Source organism: Acomys minous (assembly GCF_964271855.1).
Source record: "Acomys minous genome assembly, chromosome: 12".
In the NCBI taxonomy this organism is placed as follows: Eukaryota; Metazoa; Chordata; class Mammalia; order Rodentia; family Muridae; genus Acomys; species Acomys minous.
In genome coordinates this window covers 64,099,877-64,116,809 of record NC_140493.1, presented here as the reverse complement: position 1 = coordinate 64,116,809, position 16,933 = coordinate 64,099,877, and the positions used below count along the sequence as shown (strand labels likewise).

Here is a 16,933-nt window from a genome sequence, read left to right as displayed (position 1 = left end):
CAGGGGGTTTGTGGTTGCAGTATAGAACTCATGTCCTTGGCACCACCGCAGTACCTGTTTGTTTCTGCCACTCATCCAGAGCAAGGGGCTGCCATCTGGTGGGTACCTGGTGGATAGGAGCTCTTTGCAGAAGCAGACCTAGCCACTGGTGAAGAGCCCTGGGTTGATTAGAAAACAGCAAGGGAAAACAGATTTGAATAAAAATTCTTTTTTCCACTACAACTGCACTCTTATCATGCACAATCAAGGAAAGTGTTCCCAGAAGGAGAAAATCATCCTTCATCCTACAACGTTGCATGGATACCTCACTTTGGATGTCCCCTGGGATGCCCTCATGATGTTCTGAGGCAGTTTTCTGACTTTCATGCTAACAAGCGGATTAGTGTTAATATCTTTTAGGCTCATCCTACACAGATGAGCTATTGAGAAAATGCATCAGTTTCAGAACGCTGTTACCATAATCAGCACCATCACCATCAGCATCATCATTACTAACTCCAAGTAAATTGACTGCAATCTTCATAGCACTTTATAGCTGCCTTTTGATGAACCAATATTTTTTAGCAAAATCTTACTAGATTTACTATAGGAAAGAATGAGACTTTAGTTGCCTATTACAAAGGAGGATTGGTGTGAGCTTTGTGTAGGTAAAGTGAATACTGGGAATACATGCCACAATTAGATAAAAATCATTGATGTAGATGATCTATATAATAAAGAACGAGATAACTATAGCAGTGACTCATTTTTATCAACTTTATTTTCAAATTATCCTGTTTGACAACTCTATTTAGTGCCTAATGATATATATATAGTTGTTGTTGTTGCTGTTTGTTTGTTCTTATTTTTTCAGACATCATGATGTTATATAGTCCAGGCCAGTACTGAACTAACAGTCCTCTTGTATTTGCCTCTTTAGTGCTGGGATTGCAGGTGTGTGTCAACCTAGAAATCCAGGAATTTTAATATATGTATGGATTGTGCAATCACATGAGAACACAGAATGCTCCTATGACACCAGGAACCTCTCTCATGTGATTCATTTGCAGTCACACTAATCTTATCTTCATTTGAGCCTTTAACTTTAATGTATTTTATTACTTTTTTTAGTCAGCTTGCAAACTACTAGGTTCAATTGTGACAATTTTATACATGTATATCATTATAGTTTGTATGTATTTGCTTAAATTTCATATAAAGTATACAGTTAGGCCCAATTTCATTTCTTTTTTGCCTACAGAAATCTAGTTTTTCCAATACTAATTTCTCCCATTAAATAGTCCAGTTTTTGCTTTCATACCATGAAATATCTGTACATTCACCATCCATGAATGCATTTATCCGTCCACTTAAATCTAGATTCCACATATGAGAAAAAATGGGTCATATTTGTCTTTGGGAGGGGACTTATTTTATTTAAAATGATGGTCTCTATCTAGCCCCATGTATTTTATTTTAAATGGTATAATAACATTCTTCCTAATGGTTGAATAAAACTGCATTGTGTAATCTATCACATTTAAAACAAATATATTCATCTGTTGGTGAGCATGGACACTGTTCTTAATTCTTAGTTACTGTATGAATGAAAGATTTCTGTAGTATGTTGACTTAGATTCCAACGGGAATACTCTAGGTGTGGCATATCTGGATCATATGGTAGTTTTACTCCTAGGGCTTTAAAAAATGATTCAGTAATTAAATTTTTGTAAGCTCTTTGGGTGTCTTACACAACATATTTTGATCATATTCACCCCTCTCCCCCACCTCTTCCTCATTTCACTCTTCCTTACCCACCCATCTTTGTGTCATTAAAAAATCCTTTGAAGTTAATTTGTACTGCCTAAGCATTCTTGGGTGTCTGGTCTTATACTGGAGACTAGTTAAGTACTATGGGGCACATGGATCATGCCACTAGGGAAACCAACATGGAGCTACAGTGAGGTGGAGCGTGTCCAAACTCCAAAAACCTCATCTTGAAACTAGAAGGAGTAAGGATTGCGCCTTCCCTTTTCTGTGCCTGGATGTCCCATGTACTAGGTGCTCGATCCCCTACCTCTACAATTTTCCAGGTAGTCACTTAGCCTAGCACCTGGAATTCCTCTGATGCAAATAAAGATTTCCACCATCTCGGCCCAAGCCAATGATATGCACCCATCCTGAAAGTCCCAAACCACCCACTTTCATATAGCCCTTGTTCACCCCTATAAAGTGCACACCAGCTGATTCATCAAATATCTTCTAAGAGTTGCTATGTCAGTGGGAGAGCTCCGAACTAAAAGGCTGTAACATTTAAAGAGCTGCATCAGAGAAGGCTTTCTATCTCCAAGTATTCAATGCCCAGACTGGGACCCTTGGACCCTCCCACCCTGCCTGGCTTCATTCCTTCATCTTGTGCCTATGCACTCTGGTGCCTGGATGCTCCAACTCCCTCTCCTACTCCCCATTTTAGCTCTGCTTTATGCTCCTGAGCTTGGTCTGCAGTGGTGCTTAGATGCCTTGAGGGAGGAAGTGGAAGACAGAACCATAACTTCCCAAGGGGCTACTTTCTTAGAGAAGATAGTCTTTTTCTCTCCTCCAAATAGCTAACAATTGCCAACAGCCCCATGGTTTGGGGGTGCTATTATATCCCCAGTCCCTCTTTCTTCATTTGTATTTGATCTGCCTTGGGCTTGCACAGGTTTTGTACATGTCCACACAACTGCTGTGAGTTTCTATGTGCAGCTGCGTTGAAATGTCCAGAAGACAATATTTCCTAGTAGCTATCTCCTACCTCAGTCTCCTACAGCCTTTCTGTCCCCTCTTCCACAATGACTCCCAAGTCTTGCAATGGAGATTGCAGTATAAATGTTGCCTTGAGGGCCGAGTACTCTACAGCATCTTAGCCAGTTCTGAGTCACTGTGTCAATTGTTATTTACTATTTTCATGGTTGTTTTTGGTGGGGAGGGGTTTTGAAACAGGGTTTCGCTGAGTAGCCCTAGCTGACCTGGAGCTCACTGTCTAGACCAGGCTGCCCTCAAACTCATAGAGATCTACCTGGATCTTCCTCCCAAGTGCTGGAGTTAAAGGGATGCCACCATCATCCAATTGATTGTTAGTTTTTTGAGGAAGCCTCCATACTGATGTCCATAAGGGCTTTATCAGTTTATATTTCCACTGTGTGTGTAAGTGAAAAGGTTCCTCCACCTAACTCTAGCCTGCATTTCCCTGATGGCTAGGGAGGTTGAATTGGTTTCAAATAATTATTGCCATGTATGCTTCTTTGGCAATGCATCTGTTCTGTTCATTTATCTATTTACTTACTGTGTGAAGCTTTTAGTGCTTAATTTTTGAAATTCTAGACACTGCCTCCTTTTCAAGTACATAGTTAGCAAAGACTTTTTTCCCTCATTCTGAGCTCTCTCTTCACTTTCACAATTATTCTGTTCCATGGAAGCTTTTTAGTATCATGTAAGCCCATTAGTCACTTTTTGGAGTTATTTTCTGTGTGGTTAGAGTCCAGAGTGACCACTGAAGGTCTGACTTTATTCTTCTACTTATTGATATCCAGTTTTCTCAGCACTGTTAGATAAAGAAACTTTTCCAATTTCCATTTTCTGTGAACTTTGTCAAAAATCAGATGGCAAAGACAGAGTTTCTTTCTGGTTCCTCTATTCTATCTGTTGCTCTAGGTATCTTGTTTTGTGTCATTACCATTTAAAAACCCATCTTTGGTCTTTTTATTTTCTTACAGTAGACTTTTGAGTACCCTTTTAAATTCTAAATATGTCACTTGATTTTGGAATCTTTAATTGACAATATTTTCTTCCTGGCTTTAGCCTGGGCTTTCATTGTCTTTTCACCTGCAAAAAAGTTTTTATTTGTATTTGTTTGCATTACACATTATTTATTTAATGTATATACAAGCACATGCATTCCAGAGCATGCATGTGAGGTCAGAGAACAGCTTCTGTGTGTTTGTTCTCTTTTTCTACCCTCTGGATCCCAGCAGTTGACTGCCTTTCCAGAAATCACCTGTATCCATGGAGTTATCTCACCAAACCCAGTGAAAACTATTGATCAAGTCCTTGCTATCATGGATCTTGCTTTTATACCATGTTAAAGAACTAACCCCAGAATACAAATATTTTTTCTGTGTTCCATTTTAAAAATCTTTGTAGGTTAAGACTATATATGATACAAGTTTTCTATAAAATATAAGGCTAGGTCTCATTTTTCCCCCAAAGATGTTTAATTACTCCAATAGCGCATATTAAAAACTAAACACAAACCAATTGGATATATTTGTGTGAATCTATTTTTTAACTCTGTTCTCTCCCATTGATCTATGTGTGTCTATAACTCTTCACCAATAGCCACATTGCTTTGATACCAATATGGTTTTTGTTTGTTTTCTTTCTTTTTTCTTGGTTTCTGTTTTGTTTTGTTTTGTTTGTTTTTTTGAGACAGTGTTTCTCTGTGTGTAGCCTTAGTTGTCTTAGAACTCACTCTGTGGACTAATCTGGCCTCAAACCACAAAGATCTACCGCTTCTGCCTCCAGAGTGCTGGGATTAAAGGCATGTGCCACCACCACCCACGAATACCAGTAGGTTTTTCAGTCTTAAAAGCACATAGTTGTGATTCCTGCAACTCTACTCTTCTTTCCCAAAAATTTGACAATGAATTTTCTGTGATAAACCTGCCTTCACTTCCCTCAATGGTGCATTTTAATTGCTTTTGTCATGTTGTTTATTACATCAACAGAAAGCAAACTAGGATGATTAAGCATGAAGGAGGGCTGTTTAGCTGTATTTCCATGAGCATGTGTAAGAGAAAAATAGAGAAAAGATGTTCTACATTGCTAGGAGTGTGATGGTCAATGAGCCATTGGGGAAAGTACAAGGGTGTTGGGGGTCTTGGAGCAGGTGTACCTACCTCTTGCATGTATGTGTAGCTAATCACTAGTAGTAATAAAAAGAAAATTGAAAGGTGCCTTAAAACTAAATGGTCTGGGTAAGGTATGCACCATATAGCTATGATACCCATCCACAATCTCCAGAAGGACAAGATGACTTCCTGGCAAGAATAGTTTCCATTTATTTCCAAATAAAGTCAACTTCCTTGCTTCTACATCTTGTCTCTTGATTTACTTGACCTGTCATGGCACGAGAAGCCAGACTTAAACTCCAGTTATATCATCTCATGGTTAGACTTCACTATAATACTAAAATGTGTAAAATAAATAGAATCTGCCTCTTCTCAAAATACAGTAAATTAATATTGGAAGACTAGCACATGTTATAATTGTTTTCTACCATAGTAAGACCCACATGCAGCTGCAGTTGAACAGTGTTTCTGTTATGGCCTTTTGAGCCATTTCCCTATATAAAACAGGGAGTTGGGACTGAAATCTCCATCTTGGCCTGGATTCTTGTTAACTCCTATTTTTTCCCTTAACACGGCTATCTTCTCTGCTTTTTCCTTTCTTACACCTTTCTATACATTTATTACAACATCAAAGTCCACATCTTCTCTATCCTCCTATCTGACTAACAGAGACCAGCCACTGTCTGCTTTATTAAAGCACCAAATTCAGGACATTTTTAGTTGATGCTCCCAAGTAGCATTTGTAATAAAATGCTATTACTACACAGATGAGGCCTTCAAATGCTCGTAACTAACTGCCTGGCAAGCATTTCCATACCACCTGGTATCCTTTGTGAATCTCCAAGGAACATCTCAGTTTGTGTGAGATGTTTTCCAGGCATTATTAACATGTATACTCACAAACATGTGAAGTCTATGCTCTCTTCTTCATTGGCCTTCACAAATCTTTCTATCCTTTAAGAAATTTGTCAGTTTTAAAAAGCATTCTTTCAGCAGCTATAACATCAACTTTAAAAGTACAGAGTTCTATTTTCTTAGGGGATGTGTTTCCCTAAGACCCTGAAATGGGTGAGAGAAACAGAAAGGTCCACTGTCATCACCTTTACTTTACAGATGACAGAATGTGACCAGAAACTCAGACAGACATCTAGATTAAAAGCCTAAGTTTTGTGACTTGAGTCACATATTCTCCTCCCTTTATGGGAGAGGCTATATACAGTATGGCAATGTATAAACATAGAAGATATACAAAATTTCACAAAGGGAAGTGGCTGATGAGAAGGGTTGAGTGTTTGTGGACATGAGACATGCTAGATCTGTTGATGTTTATGCGAGACCTAGCTATTTACTCAAATGAGGGTGGTATACAGTTGATCACTCTCTGTATGAGTGAATGAGAGCCTGCACCATATCTGGGGCCCACAGAGTAGTTTCAGGGTCTGTTTGTTTCACAGTAGACCTTGTGCACAAAAAAACCTCTTCCTGTATCATATATCCCCATACCTAGTAGTCATTTGCTCTAAAGCTGTGGAAGCAGCACTCCGATAACAGTCAAATAGGGAGAACTACATACTGAGCATGTGGAGTGGATTTTCCAGCACGGAGACTCCCCTCAGATATCCTGTTGTTGCCCTGTGTCATGGAAATCCTACAGCTTTTGATCTGCAGAACCACCTCTTTCACACACTCCATCAGATCATGGATGAACTGATCTATAATATTGGGGTGGGTCAACTCAAAGCTGTGAATCTGTGTCTGGAGGTAGCTCTGTAGCTCTCCAATGCCTTCACTACAAGGGCAAGCTCTCCAGCACAGCCCTGTGTAGCTCACCCAACACCATAGTTGACAAGGGGCAGGGTCAACTCCACTGTTCTCATGTCCTCAAGGTGGCTCACTCAAGCCTTTGCCACCAGGGCCAGCTCTACTGTGCTGCCCAGGCAAGGTGTAGGGCCAGCTCTCCAGAGTGCTTCAGCTGCTGAGAGGCAGGGAGAGCTCTCTCACTCTCATGGCATTAGCTTCAGGTGAAAAGTATCCCTCTCTTGCCCAAGCCACCCCACGGCAGAGTAGAGGCAAGGTCAACTCTCCTACTCTCATATCCTTGTGGTGGCTCACCAGTACCTTTGACACCAGAGTCAACTCTACTGTGCTGTCCAGGGAAGGGGTATAATCAGCCTTCCTGAGTTCAGTGGCTAGAGAGGGACAGGGCCAACTCAGCACAGTGCCTCAGGCAGCAGTCCAGAACAGAGACATCTACATGCCCTTTGTTGATAACATAGGTCTGGGACGTCAACACAGACCCCTGCTACTACAGGAAAATAGACCCAGATATGGCTCCTGGCAGTAGCCTGTGCCCAGATGTCTCCATGGCCTCAGTTGGCAAGGCAGGTCACTTGGATCAGCATGTCCTGCCTCGCTCGACAGCATGACCCTCAGATATCCACATCGTCTCTGGTGGCAACCATAGACAGCTTGGCCTTCAGTGGTAACTTTGGGCCACAGACGTTCAAACAGACCCCAGCTGTAGTAGGACCATGAACCCAGATGTGGCCCTTGGTGGCAGTCCAGGCCAGGGCCTCTCCATGGCTTCCTCATATCTGTCTGATCCTCGCTGTCATTGAGTCTCCAGCTCTACTTTTCTTCACAACGTATGAACTCCTGGGCTTCACTTTCTCTTCCATCTCTCCAGTGTGTACTCCACCTTTCCCATCTCTCCATCACCCATTCATGTATTGTAATGGCACCTGTGGCAAGTGCTTGGGTGTCTTTCTTCTGGCTGCCCTGGGGTTGGTGTAGCCCAGGGCAGGTGCATGAGTATCTTTCTTCCAGCCTCCTTGGGCCATTGTAGCTGGCACAGGTGTGTGAGTGTTTTCCTTCCAGCTTCCACAGGCCTGTAGAGCTTGGGCAGGCACTTGGGTCTCTCTACCTTATTTTTCTTTGAGACAGGATCTTTCACTAAACCTGGAGCTTACTGTTTCAGTGGACTGCCTGGGTAGCGATCCCCTGTGGTCCACCTTTTTCCATCCATTGCTAGAGTTACAGATTTATATATGGGTTCTAGGAATATGAACTCAGATCTTCATGCTTTCACATTCTATCCACTAAACCACCTCCTTAGTTTTACTATAAATTTTTTATTAAATAAACATTCTCTCTCTCTCTCTCTCTCTCTCTCTCTCTCTCTCTGTCTATCTATCTCTCTCTCTCACACACACACACACAATGTGAGTTTGTGGCAATGTTTTGCTTTTTTTTGGATCCAGGAAACATATCTTAATTGCTGTACTCTGATAGCCACATTGCTTAATCTAGTAAGTGGATTCCTGGCACAGACCGTCTTTCCAAGAAGACTGGAAAAGAAACAAGTCACCGCAGCTGTGGGTGAATTTAAGTATAAAACTGAATGCATTCAAATAAGAAATTCTACTTTGAAGTATATCATTTGTTAACCAAACATTACTTTGTATTATTAAAAAAAAAGATGAATGAGAAGAATGAGTGCGTTGTTCAAGCAACGTACAGTTGTAAGGAGAGAAGGCCAGTATAGTACACACACCGAAACTCTGATACAAACCCACTGTTTTTACAGCTTCTCATTTGTCTACACAGTGATGTTCCACAACTTCCTGACTATACCCAATGTACCTACAGTATGTCAGGTGCTTTATAGCAATTATCTTAATCTTACTAATGGCCCTAATAAAAGAGATAGTATATACTGTTCTCAATTTAAAATGAGGAATCTGGGGGGGGGGAATGAATCATTTTTTGTGAGATTAAAGATTTTAAAAAATGAGTAGTGGACTTGGCTTCTAGCCCAGGTCACAGGATTGCGAAACCTGGATATGACACCTCGTCTTCCCTGAGCTATGAACTAGAGGTGTGGCAGAGATCTGGCAATGCTCCCATAATAGAGAGTTTTTCAGAACATTAGCTTGGTGTAGGGAGGTAAGTTCTTTGAAGAATGGGAACGGCTGGAGCCAGGATAGCCTGACCTTCTCATATTATTTTGTAATTTGGAGAGAATTTTACAAATCTGGGATGGAATTTTCTCTTCTACTCAGAAATATTGGGTTAATATGAGTACCACATCCTAAGCCAATCGGACAGGGCATGAAGAAGATGTCAGAACCCATAAGCCGAGGAACACAGAAGTCTGAAGAGAAGCAAGGCTGAGGAGTGAGTTGGTGAATGATGAAAACCTACTTCTCATCTTTTTTTTTTTTAACATGGCTGGCCTTGCTTAGAGGAATGGAAGAATTGTGTCCTGGACAAGCATTTCATCACATTGTGAGAAGACTGTCTAGTCAATGATTGACATTTGGAGCACTCAGTAGATACCCCGTGATGTGTGTTAGGATTCTGCTCCAGTTTGCCTATTGTGATGTCATTGCCTACCAGCCACGGGGGTGTGGCCCTGCCCAGGGCTGTATAAAAGGACAGTCTTACCTCACCCCCTTTTACTCTTATCTTTATACTACCTCTTAACTCTTATTCCCCCCCCTTCTTTCTCTGGAGTAACTCTTCCCCTTTTCCTTCTCTCCCCATGCTCACTTAATAAGCCTCATATAATCTAACATCTGGCACTTGGTATCTTATCATTTTCTTATATCAGACATAAAATTGGTGCCTGTGACTCTGAAATGAAACCCAGAGGACCATACCATTGTCTAAATTCCTTTCTCTAAGTGCTGTCCTACTCTCCCACTTGCCTTGCTTGCCCAGAGCCACCTGTGAAGAAGCCTTCCCAACCAGGTTTTCGAGACTGCCACTGAGACCGTGATTCTAAACTGAGGTAAATTCCTGCTGCTTTGCTCGCTCCAGGAGCCCAGCTTAGTGCAGGTGATTCCTTCCATCTGTGCATCTTCCCCGCAAAGGCTGTTTGCAACAGACCTATTATAGGTAAGCAAATACCCACCACACAGTGTGACCAATCTTAAGTCCCTCTGGTTAGAGTGAATTTGAATGGGCCATGTTCTGCCAGTCTGCACGTAGGTACCCTCTCTGCCACTATCCCTACCTCACCCCGCCACCCCACCCCCACCCCTACACGTCTCTGCTTTGGTTATTCCTGCACAGAGTTGGGTGTCAGGGTGCGGTCAGCAAAAACAAGAACAAAAACAAAAACAAAACCCAGAGCTTCCACTGCCGTGCTTCCCTAGTGGGGGCGCGCACAGTGTAGTCTAATCACTACAACCATGCTCCTGGGCTGGCAGCTATAGTGGCTTAACATCATGTCAGCCCGAATACATTTTTAAATCTGCCCGCCACTGGTTCCTCAGAACATGTGGCAGTCACTATGTTGGTTCCAGATTGGTTCCAGATGGAGGAGGTAGAGTGTTTGCTCTTTGTGCCATCTTTGAGGGCAGCCACGTATTCCGGTCAACCCTGTGACCATCACCTGCTTCCTGCAGCTTCCATGGCCCCTCCCCCTCTCCACTGCAGGTTTGCTAGAGATTCCCTGGAAATACACATGCACAAACCCTACTCCCAGGTATATTCCAAGGAGTGGAACAGCTGAGTCTTGAGGAAGCCCTATTCCCATTTTTCTGAGAAAGCGACAGACAGATTTCCAAAGTGGTTGTACTGTAAGACCCCCTCCCCTGTGCACCCGCCATAGCAAGCATAGCAGCAGTAACGCTATCTTGCAAGGCAAGACTAGAATAATAGGTTCCCGGGATAAGATAAGGCCTGGGGCCCAGAGGAGAAAGATAAAAGTGTGCTGAGATAACAGAAACAGTTTGTCCTTGTCAAACAAGATATTTATGGTTGGCCATCTGGCCCAGGGAACGGGTAAACTCCCCTGTTCCCATCTGATGACCGGACCATAACCTCGCCTCATTTAAGTTTACCAATCAGAGCCCTGTAACTATGCTTCTTGCTTCTGTAACTGCGCTTCCCGCTAAAATCCCTATAAAAGGCCCCCAAAAAGACTCGCTCGGCGCGCCAGCCTCTCCAGAGACTGAGACGCCCGGGTACCCGTCCCCCTACAATAAAGCCTCTTGCGTGTTGCAACCGAAACCTTGGTCTCGCTGGTTCTAGGTGGGGGTCTCCACGTTAAGACCACCGTGCTGGGGGTCTTACATTTGGAGGTCCCACCAAGATCGGGACCCCCGCCCAGGGACCACCGACCCAAATTCGGGAGGTAAGCCTTTGTGCCGGCCGGCTTAGTCGTTGTTGTCCTTTCGTCTTTCGTCTCTCTGTTAATCGTTACGTTACGTGTCTTGGTGTCTGCGCAGACTCTCTGAATCTGGCAAGGACAAGAAGGAGTTGACGGACTTGGACTTCTTCCTTGTACCCCCGGGAGACGTCCCGGCGGGATTCCGTAGGGACTCTCCGTCCCATCCGAATTTGGGGCTCTGGCCCATCTGAGAGGCTATTCGCCTCATCTGGGAGACGGGGAATCCGGACCCCCTGTGTCTCCAACCTCTGCTTTGTTTTCGTTTTGGCACAAGCGTCCCACGCAGGCTGTTTTTGGTCTTTTGTGTCTGGCTGTCCTCTGTTGTCTTTCGTTTTATGTTTTTGGTACCATGGGTCAGACTCTTGCCACTCCATTAACCTTTACCTTACAGCATTTCAAGGAGGTCCGTGTCATTGCACACAATCTGTCAGTAGAAGTCCGCAAGGGCAAATGGGAGACTTTCTGTTCCGCCGAATGGCCCATGCCCCTGCTCCCACCATATCCCCGAGTTCCCCAGCCGGCAGCCCCAACCTCAGCCCTGCCCGCGGCTTCCGGGGCAATGGGTGATGGACCCTCGCGGGCACTGGGAGCCGCCTTGGAGCCACCCCTGAGGGGCCTGATTCCACCGTGGCTCTGCCCCTTAGTGCTGTCGGGCCGGCCCCGACAGGCAAAAAAATGCGTTACAACTCCTACAGTATTGGCCTTTTTCTTCCTCTGATCTCTATAATTGAAAAACTAACCACCCACCTTTTTCAGAGAACCCTACGGGACTTACAGGTCTGATAGAGTCCCTGATGTTCTCCCACCAACCCACATGGGATGACTGTCAGCAGCTTCTGCAGGTTTTATTCACCACCGAGGAGAGAAAAAAAATTCTCCTCGAGGCTTAAAAGAATATCCGAGATGACACTGGACACCCCGTCCAGACCCTGGCCGAAATAGATGAAGGATTCCTCCTGACCCGTCCTCAGTGGGACTACAACACGGCAGAAGGTAGGGAACGGCTGTCCATTTACCGCCGGGCTCTGGTGGCAGGTCTCAGAGGGTCCGCGAGGAGGCCCACCAATTGGGCGAAGGTAAGAGAAGTCATGCAGGGAACGACCAAGCCCCCCTCGGTGTTTCTAGAGAGGCTCATGGAGGCTTACTGGAGATATACCCCTTTTGACCCTACGTCAGAGGGACAGCGAGCCTCTATAATCATGGCTTTCATTGGACAGTCAGTACCTGATATTAGGAAGAAACTACAGTGCATTAGCGCATTGAGGGATTGCACGATTATACCATCAGGGATGTGGTGAAGGAAGCTGAGAAAGTTTATCGTAAAAAGGAGACAGAGGAAGTGAAACAGGAAAAAAAAAGAAGGAGAGAGAGCTGAGGATGAGGAAAGAGAAAAGAAAGAGAGAGCTGAGGATAAAGAAAAAAAAGGCAGGAAAAGAATCTGACGAGAGTACTGGCCGCAGTGGTAGGAAAAAAAAGGCGTCAGGGAACAGGCAGGCCTAGGCAGACAGGGAACCTGGGCGACAACAGAAGGCAGGGGCCAAGGAGACCCAGAGAAGATTGAACACTGCCACCTGATCTCAAAGATGCCTTCTTCTGTCTGAGATTGCACCCTAACAGCCAATCCCTGCTTGCCTTTGAGTGACAAGACCCTGAAAACAGAAAAACTGGACAGCTTACGTGGATGAGATTGCCCCAGGGGTTTAAAAACTCCCCCACCCTATTTGATGAAGCCCTGCATCGGGACCTTGCCCCTTTCCGCGCTAATAATCCCCAGGTGACTCTTCTACAGTATGTAGATGACCTTCTATTGGCTGCAGAGACCCGTGAAGAATGCGAGCTTGGGACTCAGAAAATCCTGGCTGAGTTAGGTGAGTTGGGGTATCGGGCTTCTGCCAAGAAGGCACAACTGTGCCGGACTGAAGTGACATATCTGGGATACACCTTGAAAGATGGACACCCTGCAAGGTGGCTCACAGAAGCCAGAAAACGAACAGTGACTCAGATCCCGACCCCAACCACTCCTCGCCAGGTAAGAAAATTCCTAGGGACCGCGGGATTCTGCAGGCTTTGGATTCCCAGGTTTGCCTCTCTGGCAGCCCCATTATACCCTCTAACAAGAGAAAGGGGGGAGTTCACTTGGACTAAGGAACACCAATTGGCTTTTGAGAACCTTAAAAAGGCACTGCTAGAAGCCCCTGCCCTAACACTGCCTGATCTGAACAAGCCTTTTACTCTGTACATCGACGAGCGGAAGGGGGTTGCCAGGGGGGTCCTCACCCAAACTCTAGGACCCTGGAAGCGCCCAGTGGCCTATCTGTCAAAAAAAAAAAAAACTGGATCCTGTGGCCAGTGGGTGGCCCTCTTGTTTGTGGGCGATAGCAGCAACTGCTGTATTGGTAAAAGATGCCGATAAGTTAACCATGGGCCAAAATGTGACGGTGGTGGCCTCCCACGCCCTCGAGCATTATCAGACAACCACCAGACTGTTGGATGACCAACGCCCGGATGACCCACTACCAGAGCTTGTTGCTGACAGAGCGGGTGACCTTCGCTCCGCCCGCCATCCTTAACCCTGCCACCTTGCTACCCGAAGCTGGCGAGACCCCAGTTCATCATTGTAAAGAGATACTGGCTGAAGAAACAGGGACTTGATCAGACCTCACTGACCAGCCGTGGCCTGGGGTAAAAACTTGGTTCACCGACGGAAGTAACTTTGTGGTAGCAGGTAAGCGGAGGGCTGGGACAGCGGTAGTGGATGGGAAGTCTGTCATCTGGGCCAGCAGTTTACCAGAAGGGACGTCGGCCCAAAAAGCTGAACTTATTGCTTTGACCCAAGCACTAAGACTGACAGAGAAAAAGGCTATCAATATCTACACTGATAGCCGGTATACTTTCACAACAGCTCATGTCCACGGAGCGATTTATAAACAACGTGGGCTGCTGACTTCAGCTGGCAAAGACATTAAAAATAAAAAAATAAAATAAAATAAATTCTTAGTTTATTAGAGGCTGTTCATTTGCCCCGCAAGGTGGCGATCATCCATTGCCAAGGACATCAAAAAGGGACTGGTCCTATAAAAAGGGGGAACCAAATGGCTGACCAGATGGCCAAAGAGGCGGCACAAGGACCAATGATTCTAATAGCTAAGGTTATGCCCCAACAGGCTGAGGAGATTCCCGAAAAAAAAATCCTCACAGAGAAAGAGGGGCTAGAATACCTGGCTAGTATACACCGCCTTACCCACCTAGGGCCCAAGAAGATGACAGAACTGGTCAATAAGTCTCCCTATCACATCCCCAGACTACAAAAGACAGCAGAGGATCTGGTAAAAAAAAAAAACTGCAAGGCTTGCGCTCTCACTAATGCCAGTTCCAGCAGACACTGTGCAGAAAAGCGCTTGCGGGGAGATTGACCTGGAACTTATTGAGAGGTTGATTTCACTGAAGTCAAACCGGCCCGATATGGTAATAAATACCTTCTAGTTTTCATAGACACCTTCTCGGGGTGGGTCGAGGCATTTCCCACGAAAAAGAAAACGGCAAATGTAGTGGCCAAGAAAATACTTGAAGAAATCCTTCCCCGGTTCGGGATACCTAAGGTAATTGGGTCGGACAACGGGCCTGCCTTCGTCGCCCAGGTAAGTCAGGGACTGGCCAGACAATTGGGGATAAATTGGAAATTACATTGTGCTTATAGACCCCAGAGCTCAGGACAGGTAAAAAGGACGAATAGAACTATAAAGGAGACCTTAACAAAATTGACCTTAGAGACTGGCGGGGGTGATTGGACAGCCCTTCTCTCCCTTGCCTTGTTCCGGGTACGGAACACGCCTGGACCATTGGGACTGACACCCTTTGAGATACTGTTTGGTGCACCACCACCTCTGTTTAAAATCCTAGAGAGTGTGGCACGTCCTGATGACAGTTTTGTGCCTTCCACCCATCTTTTAGCCTGTTTAAAGGCTCTCGAGACGATCAGGCGAGAGATTTGGGAACAGCTAAAGGACGCTTACGCCGTTGGAGACCCTACAGTTCCTCATCAGTTCGAGATTGAAGATAATCCTCTTAAGCTGCGTCTGCGTCACGGACGCGACCCTGAGTCAGGACAACAACCCTCATGCCCCGATGCAACAGACTTGGGAGGTGATCAATAAAGAGGGGAACACTGTCTGGTCGATCACTGCAGTGCACCCCCCCCCATGGACTTGGTGGCCGGATCTAACGCCAGATATTTGTAAGTTGGTGGCTGGATCGCTCACCTGGGATCTCCCCGACCACACAGACCTCTCTAAACCACTGGCTAAAAAAACAGTGCGTCCCGGGTGGGATAGGGAGCACATTCGGGTGCTCAGGACAGTTCTACCGGGCCAACCTCCAGTCCTCAAAATTTTATGTTTGCCCTGGTCAGGGCCACAGTTAAAAGCTTCGACACAAGTGTGGGGGGACCTCTAATTTCTATTGTGCTGCATGGGGTTGTAAAACTACTGGTAAGGCTCATTGGATCCCTACTTCCACCTGGGATGTGATCACGGTAAAAAGAAACAGCTATGACAGGCCAAACCAGGAAAAAAGAGATAGTTATAAATACCCTGAGAATAGGTGCGCCCACAGCAATAGCCCAAATGGGCCTTGTAAAAACAGATACTGCAACCCATAGCCGTGAGATTCACTAACATGGGAAAATGAGACCATCAGAGCTGGCTTAGAAAAAACAACTGGGGATTGCGCTTATATGCTGCGGGGAAAGACCCTGGGTTGATTTTTAAAATTAAGTTGACCCTAACAAGTCCTTCCCCAGTGCCTGTAGGACCAACAAAGTCCTTCCAGAACAAGGCCCACCTGCCAGACCCCTTGTCCTAGCACCTCTCCCGCCTATGCCAGTAACCATCAGCCCCTTTAATCTCATTACTCCCCAAGGTTCCTTGCCTGTGACCCCTTCCGATTCCTCAACGAGTCAAAGGCTCAAGCAGCGACAGTTGCAATTTAAATCAGGACGAACTTGGTATAAAAACTGGTTTAATAAGGCTCCTTGGTTCACCACTTTAATATCTACCATAATGGGCCCTTTATTAATTATTATCCTGCTCCTACTTTTTGGGCCCTGCATCCTTAACAGACTGATGCAATTCATCCGAGACCGCTTATCGGTTGTACAGGCCTTGGTTCTAACCCAACAATACCAACAGCTCCAACAGGTAAAACCAGAGGTCATTGAATGAAAGATTTCATTCAATTTACAACAAGAGGGGGGAATGTAAGACCCCCTCCCCTGTGCACCCGCCATAGCAAGCATAGCAGCAGTAACGCTATCTTGCAAGGCAAGACTAGAATAATAGGTTCCCGGGATAAGATAAGGCCTGGGGCCCAGAGGAGAAAGATAAAAGCGTGCTGAGATAACAGAAACAGTTTGTCCTTGTCAAACAAGATATTTATGGTTGGCCATCTGGCCCAGGGAACGGGTAAACTCCCCTGTTCCCATCTGATGACCGGACCATAACCTCGCCTCATTTAAGTTTACCAATCAGAGCCCTGTAACTATGCTTCTCGCTTCTGTAACTGCGCTTCCCGCTAAAATCCCTATAAAAGGCCCCCAAAAAGACTCGCTCGGCGCGCCAGCCTCTCCAGAGACTGAGACGCCCGGGTACCCGTCCCCCTACAATAAAGCCTCTTGCGTGTTGCAACCGAAACCTTGGTCTCGCTGGTTCTAGGTGGGGGTCTCCACGTTAAGACCACCGTGCTGGGGGTCTTACAGTACCACTTTGCATTCCCACCAGCAACGAAGAAGTGTTCCTCTTTTTCCACATCCTCGCCAGCATGTGGTGTCACTTGAATTTTTGATCTTAGCCATTCTGATGGGTGTAAGAAGGAATCTCAGAGTTGTTTTGAT

The 16,933-nt window shown here is 45.2% G+C and overlaps 1 long non-coding RNA gene across 1 annotated transcript; it reads left to right on the top strand.

The window, feature by feature from the left end:
- Positions 1-13,516: 13,516 nt before the first annotated feature.
- On the top strand, positions 13,517-14,579 carry LOC311578958. Its single transcript, XR_014773014.1, has 3 exons — positions 13,517-13,771; positions 14,348-14,372; positions 14,539-14,579. It is a non-coding gene; the product is annotated as an uncharacterized lncRNA (long non-coding RNA).
- Positions 14,580-16,933: the final 2,354 nt, after the last annotated feature.